This window comes from Panthera pardus, unplaced genomic scaffold, assembly GCF_024362965.1.
Source record: "Panthera pardus isolate Hobbes unplaced genomic scaffold, ASM2436296v1 HiC_scaffold_21, whole genome shotgun sequence".
NCBI lineage: Eukaryota > Metazoa > Chordata > Mammalia > Carnivora > Felidae > Panthera > Panthera pardus.
Window position 1 is genome coordinate 64,365,172 of NW_026526777.1, and position 7,507 is coordinate 64,372,678.

The following is a 7,507-nucleotide window of genomic DNA, read 5'->3' on the forward strand; positions in this document are numbered from 1 at the left end:
TGGCATGTGCAGAAACTCATGAGCAAACGCGAGGGAACCAGGAAGCGTCAAACTGGAAATATCAGAGTCAAGGACTCTGGGGAAGAGGCACGTGGCTATAACTATGGGAGTAGGCACAACCGGTGAAGACCTTTGCGTCACCTTTTAAATGCCCGCCAAAGAACACCTACCACGGGGGAGGCACCTGCCCACCCAAATACAAAATGCCTCCCCAGTGGATGCGAATGAGCCCTTACGATTGGCCACCCAAGGGCTGGAACCCTAGTGCATCAACGTCAGGGTTTGAGGCTGTGTCTGGGTTCACCAAAGCTGGAGGAAGGAGTCGCCACCCTGGAGGAAGTAATGGATCATCAGGAGGGCGGGGAGGGCTGCAGTCATACGGTGGGGCTGGGGAGAATTTGCTGGCCTCCAGGTGATCTGTGCTGATGTCTGTTGGCGCTCCCAGGGCAGATTCTGATGATGGACGCGCGCAGCAGTTAAAGCCTGAGAAGCGCAGGGTGGCCGGGAGCTGCGGGATGAGACTCAGGGTCACCCCACCAACTAAACAGTGTGTGAATGTGGAATGGGCAGAGGGGGCGGGAGGAGGTGAGAAGCAGTTGCGGTCGAGACCACCTGCAGCCACCGGGCGGTCGTTCATCCCACTACCCTTCCTCTTGCGGTTTCTCCAGGAAAAGAGACGGAGGAGAATCCTGGCCGCGTTCCTGGCGGTGCGAAGTTACATAATGTAAACGGACCCGAGTGTGCAGGGCGGGACTGCAGGTGCTGTGGTGGAGGCCCGGCCAGGATCCCCCATCGGGCTCAGGTGCTCTTTCCCCAGCCCCCAGGAGCGCCCGCTGCAGACCAGCGGCCCAAGGCCGAGGCCCCGCCCCGGGGGCCCCTATATCTGATGCCCACCTGATGTGGGGGTGCAAAGGCCTGGAACCTTTGCCCCACTTCCCTCCAGCTCTGCAGGTCCTCGTGGTTGGCTGAGGCCTTGTGACACCACGCGGGTGCCCAGTCCTGGTGCCCTTGTCTCCCTCACGGGTGGGCCTGGGGCACCCCCATCCCTCTACTGTTGCCCCCACCCACCCCCTTAAACTTCCTGCGAGCACCGCCCTGCCTCCCCGTCTGCCTCCCGGGAACCTTCACCCAGGACATCCTGAGACTGGACCCTCAACAGAGAACCAGGAGGAGCCGCACACGCTTCTGGTTCAATCCGAACATCGACTGCATGCTTCTCGGGGTGTTTCAGCCTAAACTGGAGCGTTCAGCTGAATGATGACAAATGATATTTGCAGTCATTTTACAAAGTTCCTCCAGAGCGGGCCCGACACATCTCCATCGGGCCCACACCAGCCCCGTGCGCACGGGAGTCATTAATAGAGCACGTGGCTCAGCGCATTCGTGCTGAGCACAGGCAGAAGGCAAACCAGAAAAACAGAAACAAAAACCAAACACTTTCCAGCCAATCACGTAAACATCCGTGGCAAACTCCTCTCTTCGCATACAAGTTACGAATATTGATCTTTAAACACCCATCACAAAGAAGTGACTAGTGCCCTCCCTGAAATCTAAAGAAAAAGCTCAAATTTCATTTCATTCAAACACATGTCCAATTCAAATTTCCGTGGTTTTGTCAGAAATTAAATGTGGGGGAGAACAGAGAAGAAGGATATTATTGGGTTTACATGGTGGGCTCCATGCTAACAGGTGCTTAAAATTCACTGCTACATAAACTAGACTCCCATTCAAAACTCCACTTTTGTTGGGTGATGCATATTCCAAACTTTTACTTTTTTTTTGCTGACAGAACCTTGTTTCCCCCCCCCCTTTTTTTTTTTTTCTTCCAGCAGGAAGGCACAATCATTCTACAATACTGCCAAATATAACAAACATCTACAGATGGGTTGGTCTGCAGCTGGAGGCTTTAACTTTGTAGTATTTATTTGAAATACCCAAGCCAGCAAAGCAGGGCTAAGGCACTGTGGGCACGATTCACAATGTTTTGGCTCTGGAGCAAATAGCAGTTGAACTTAGTTTTTCCAGCTAAAATGGAATTTATGCAGATGCGCTTTGCACTAAATTCATTAAACAATTACATCCTGGTGCAGTTTTCACATTTTTGTAAAGGATCTGCATAAGCACTAATTAGATCTAAAACAATGTTACTGAGCAAATTACAGTCCTGATTGTTTGCCTCGTCTCTGCGTTCCGCATCTGCTTCGCAATGATGATGATAATTTAGGTGCAAGCCATACAAATGCCGGTTTTTGTTACATTTACCAGAAATATTTATTTAAAACATACTATAGATTAATTGATCATGTAACCGGCTTTAAAGAGCCTCCAAATGTTTTCTCGTGGACAGTGAGCGGTGAAAATCGAATGTGGATGTACAGTGACTGAAACTTCTCACGAGTGCGAACTGGCATTTCCTCCTGGAGGTTTGCTATTGAAAGGCCACTTTGCTTGTCATCTGGCTGCAAGTGCAAGCTGGGTTAGCTGAATTTCAGCGGTGCCTTTCAGAGCGCGGCATTGGACCTAGAGGCATAAAGACTGCCCTGAACAGCTCCCAGCCGCTGCTACCCACACCACCCCTCCTTTAGGCACTGGTTTAAAAGGATAACTTAGTATGGGAAAAGTATTCAGTTCTCAAGTATTCCAGACCTCCGAGTATGTTTTCTTTCTTCTATGTTTATCTGCTTTCTATTTCACATATCACAAAATGTAAGAAGGCATATTAACATTTAAACATCAGCTCAGTTCTGCAGAAGGGAGGACATTCAGGGAGGGTTTCTATGGCAACTTTGAATGTACCAACTTAATTCAGGGCTTGCCGCAGCGCGGTCACCTCCATTATTGCTCTAGTCCCAGACATTCTTTAACTCGCCTGACCAGCCATGCGGTTGGGAATCCTGAGTGTCACCCAGGATAACAGCTACGACAGCTACCTAGCATTTTCTTTATTCCTGGGAAGGGGGCCAGCTTGGTGAATCAGTCTGGCTGCTGGTCTCCCTAAGAACTACTCTTGTTATTTGACTTTACAAATGGTTACTTTTATTGTTGGTCGGAGCCAGCCATAAAAGAGCAAACTGGGTGTCAGCACCAACCAAGATTAAGAGGCAAAATGTCGCTCCAGATTTTAATCAGTGCAAAGTGCAAGTTGGGAAATATCTCGTCTCCAAGCAGGAAGACTAGTTACTAATGCGAAACACAGCAAGTATGAATGGTGCTTTCAAAATTTCACATCCAGTTTCCTTCACTTTGCTGGATTGCCTCCCTAACCTTTATACGGGACTTTGTTTCATTCCGCAGTTCCTGCTAGGCACGAAGAATCATAACTAGAAGGATGATAATTCCTTCTACAGACTTAATTGGTAAGCCTGAAATTGCTGTGCTGGTTGAATATGAAATTATATCCTCCTTGAAGGAAAACATAATTTAGCACTGGAGCTTTGGGTCATTTAAAGGTAAAATATCATTATGCCTATGTAGAAAGGCAAAGTAAAACTTGTATCAGAAATGTTATTTTGGTGCTTGCTTCAGCAGCACATATACTAAAATTGGAATGGTACAGAGATTAGCATGGCCCTTGGGCAAGGAAGACATTATAATTTGTGAAGAGTTCCATTAAAAAAAAAGGTTATTTTGGGGGCACCTGGGTGGCTCAGTCGGTTGAGCATCCGACTTTGGCTCAGGTCATGATCTCGTAGTTCGTGAGTTTGAGCTCCAAGGCCGGCTCTGCGCTGACAGCTCAGGGCCTGGAGCCTGCTTCAAATTCCGTGTCTCCCTCTCTCTCTCTCTCTCTCTGTCCCTCCACCACATGCACTCTCTCTTTCTCTCAAAAATAAATAAATAAACATTAAGAAAATTTTAAATGTTATTCTTGATTAGAAAAAGAGAATAATAGGTATTTCCTAACTTGAACTCCAAATTCTTCTCTCTCGCTCTCAAAAATAAATAAACATTAAAATCTTTTTCAAATGCTATTTTTGATTAGAAAAAGAGAATAATCAGCATTTCCTAACTTGAACTCCAAATTCTTATTGTTTCACCTTAGGGAGATATTTGATTCTATATTTTACTTCTATGTGTGTGTTATTGTAAGGGGGAGATGATGAGGATTTAATTTTTACCGAGTTAGAAATAATGTGACAGTTTTTTCCTCAAGCTTCCAAAAGTTACCTTTGGACTGATAGCAAGTGGAAAAAATACTAGCCAAAACACTGAAATTTTAGAAAGTTATGAACAATTGGGACAAGGTTATTATGACAACTTTATTATTACAGTTTTTATTTCTCCTGTAGCTGATAAAATATACACTAGTCTTTACAACTGCTAAAGAGATAGTGAAATGAAAGAACAGAGCTCTTGGTAAAACTGATTTAATTCAACTGTTGTGCTTTTGGCCACAGAGGATCCCATTTATGGTTGGTTGGCATGGATGAGACCATTTACTGTTCCTGAGTGTCCCTGTAAGTCCCTGGGTAGTGGCCATCTTTGACCCTAGGGAGCCTCAGATCATTCTTGTTTCCACTTTATCTCTCTTTCTTTCCTGGCCTTCTTCCTGCTTCTACTCAACGAGAAGTTCCAGGTTCTTTCTCTGGGCCAACCACCATATTAGCATTATGCATCCAGAGCTGAATGAGCCTGAGTCTCTGTCTTCATGGAATTCTTGGTGTGGTGGGAAACAGTCACGTATCTTTATCTAACATGGCACATGTTTGTCGTTCTTGATTATCTTAGTCTGTATATTGGGGAAGCCCCAGAGGTTGAGTGTCATGTAGCTATAGTTATTATGAAGTAACCTTAACTATCTGTGGGACAGAACTCCTGAACTGTCTTTGTCAGAATATATTATCCAATATAATATTAGATACTACTTATCTGATATAATATTACATACATAATAATTGACCCACTAATGCCCATCCAGGAAAACTACAAGTTGCTATTACTGAGGATGCTGTAAGGTTCCACTGGCCCCGAGAATGTCTTTCCATACAGTCTTGTCTTTCCATATGGCTGGCAATTTCTATTTCCAGCATTCAAATGTCCTCTTAAATGAATCTTCTTTAAGAAGCTTATCTCTTTAACCAATTTCACTTTATATTACCCAGATTATCTTTATATCACCAGCACTATGGCGTACTTCTGGTAGAAAGTTGTTAGTCTAGGGGCACCTGGGTGGCTCAGTCTGTTGAGTGTCTGACTCTTGATTTCAACTCAGGTCATGATCTCATGTTTCATGGGTTTAAGCCCCACATTGGGTTCCGCACTGACAGCACAGAGCCTGCTCAGGATTCTCTCTCCCTCTCTCTCTGCCTCTCCCCCACTCATGTGTGTGTGTGTGTGTGTGTGTGTGTGTGTGTGTGTGAATAAATAAATATTAAAAAAATTGCTAGTCTAGATGCTGTTTCTGCACTGGACAAGGAGCTAATTCTCTGTTTGTAGTAGTGCCTTCTCTGTTCCCAGATAGGGCAGTGAGAGTTCTTTGTTCTATATATGACAAGAGACTTTTACATTTGGATTTCTGTATCAGAAAGGCTGATGCACTAGGAAAAGGAGCATAGGCTAAACTTTAAGCTATCAACTGTTACGTGAGTTTTTTTTTAATCTTTAAGATTAAAATCTTAAGATTAAATTAATTTATTTAATCAAACCTCTTCTATCCATTGCTTTCCAACAGAAAAGAGGAAATGGGTGTGGTGGAAAGAGATCTAGGAGCCCATGGGTCGCTGAGACAATGCTGGAGGGCTGGTGTCCTCACAAAGGATGGGGGGAGGGGGACTTTATGTGCCTGAGGGACAAGCATAACATCACCTGGAATTTTCTCTGCTCTTTCACTGCAATTCCTCCTTTAAAACACTCAAGGAACCTCATTGGGAGGAAGTTAGGTGCTGGGCTAGGCGGTCCTTTCTCTACACATCAGATTCTGGCTGTTTTGATAGTGTTTTTACGTACTTATTGTGTGCCACACATATGCTAGGCTTTGAGAATATAAAGAGGCACTAGAGATATGGTCCCTCTCTGTTTTCAAACTCTGCTTAGTGGGGGCAAGAACGTATTTGTTATTCCTCCTTATACCCTCAAAGCATAACATAGCATCTGACACTTAGTGTTTTCTACTTATTGGTGGAGACAGACCCCTAACCAGATAATTTCAATGTAAAACAGTAGGTGAGGGGGCACCTGGGTGGCTCAGTCAGTTAAGTCACCAGCTCTTGATTTCAGTTCAGGTCATGATCTCATGGTTGTGAGGAGTTGGGCTCCACATTGGGAGTGGAGCCTGCTTAAGATTCTCTCTCTCTCTCTCTCTCTCTCTCTCTCTCCCTCTTCCCCTCTCCCACTTGTGTGTGTGCATGCTCTCTCTTTCTCAAAAAAACCCACCACTACCACCACCACCAAAGAAACCCCAAAAATAAAGCAGTAGGTGAGAAAGCAATGGAAGTCCTCCAAAGAGTCTCCTAACCCACTGTCGTTGAGTCCTAAAGAATCATCACATGTTAACTGGGCCAAGAAGACTGTAGAGAGCTTCCAGACAGAAGGAATGGCATGAGCAAGTTGTGGAAATCTAAAATGGCATGCCTTCTGGAATAACTGCAAGCTGCATGGTGTTAATAAAGCCAAGAGTCCCAGGTGGATCATCGAGAGAGAAAACTTGAGTGGTAAATACAGACAAGACTTGTGCCCTATGGGACATACGGAGAATCTTGGGTTTTACTCTATAGGCAATGAGAAGTCATTTCAAGGTTTTTAAGTACAAATCAATCTTCTGTATGATATTATCTCTCCCTCTGGTAATAATAATATCTAATATGTATTGAATGCCTACTATGTACTAGATACATGTCTAGGTGCTTCATATGCTTTTCCTTTTCTCATTTTGCAGAAGAGAGAACCTCTACACAGAGAGATTAAGTAACTTGCCCAAGGTCACACTTGTAAGTGTAGAGTTTGAAGTTGAATCGGGTCTTTGTCACTGTAGCCAGAGGCAGGGAGAGTCTGCAGGATTTTACAGAGAAGTGTTATAACACCATGTTTTTTGTTTTTTTTTTTTACTTTTTATAAAGAAATGGTTTTTCTTTATAACTAACACTAGATTTTCAAAATCCTGAATCTCTAGAATATACAATTCTTCTTTTTTCTTTCTCCATTGTTCATATTTCTGCCTTTCTTAAAGAGTACAGGGAAAACATTAATTGTGAATTCCTTTTTCTTCCAACATACATGTAAAAGTTATAGATAAGGCATTAATTGGATCAGCTAACATACTGAATTTGCTTTTTGTGAATCATTTAAGGATGGAAATACCATTTGCTTCTTTCTTATGTCCCTCCAACCCAGTGGCTTCTTTACTGGAGACTCTAGGTCAGCACTCTCCAATGGAACTTTGTGTGATGATAGAAATATTCTATTATCTGTGCCATCCAATACCATATATGTAGCTAATGAGCACTTGAAATGTGGCCAGTGTGCCTGAGGAACTAAAATTTAAATTTTATTTTAATTATTTTAAATTCAAATT

At 43.7% G+C, this 7,507-nt stretch overlaps 1 non-coding gene across 1 annotated transcript; it reads left to right on the plus strand.

Moving 5' to 3' along the window:
• The first annotated feature begins 3,512 nt into the window (after nt 1-3,512).
• Nucleotides 3,513-3,616, plus strand: LOC128778974 (U6 spliceosomal RNA). Its single transcript, XR_008424825.1, has one exon. It is a non-coding gene; the product is annotated as a U6 spliceosomal RNA (small nuclear RNA).
• Nucleotides 3,617-7,507: the final 3,891 nt, after the last annotated feature.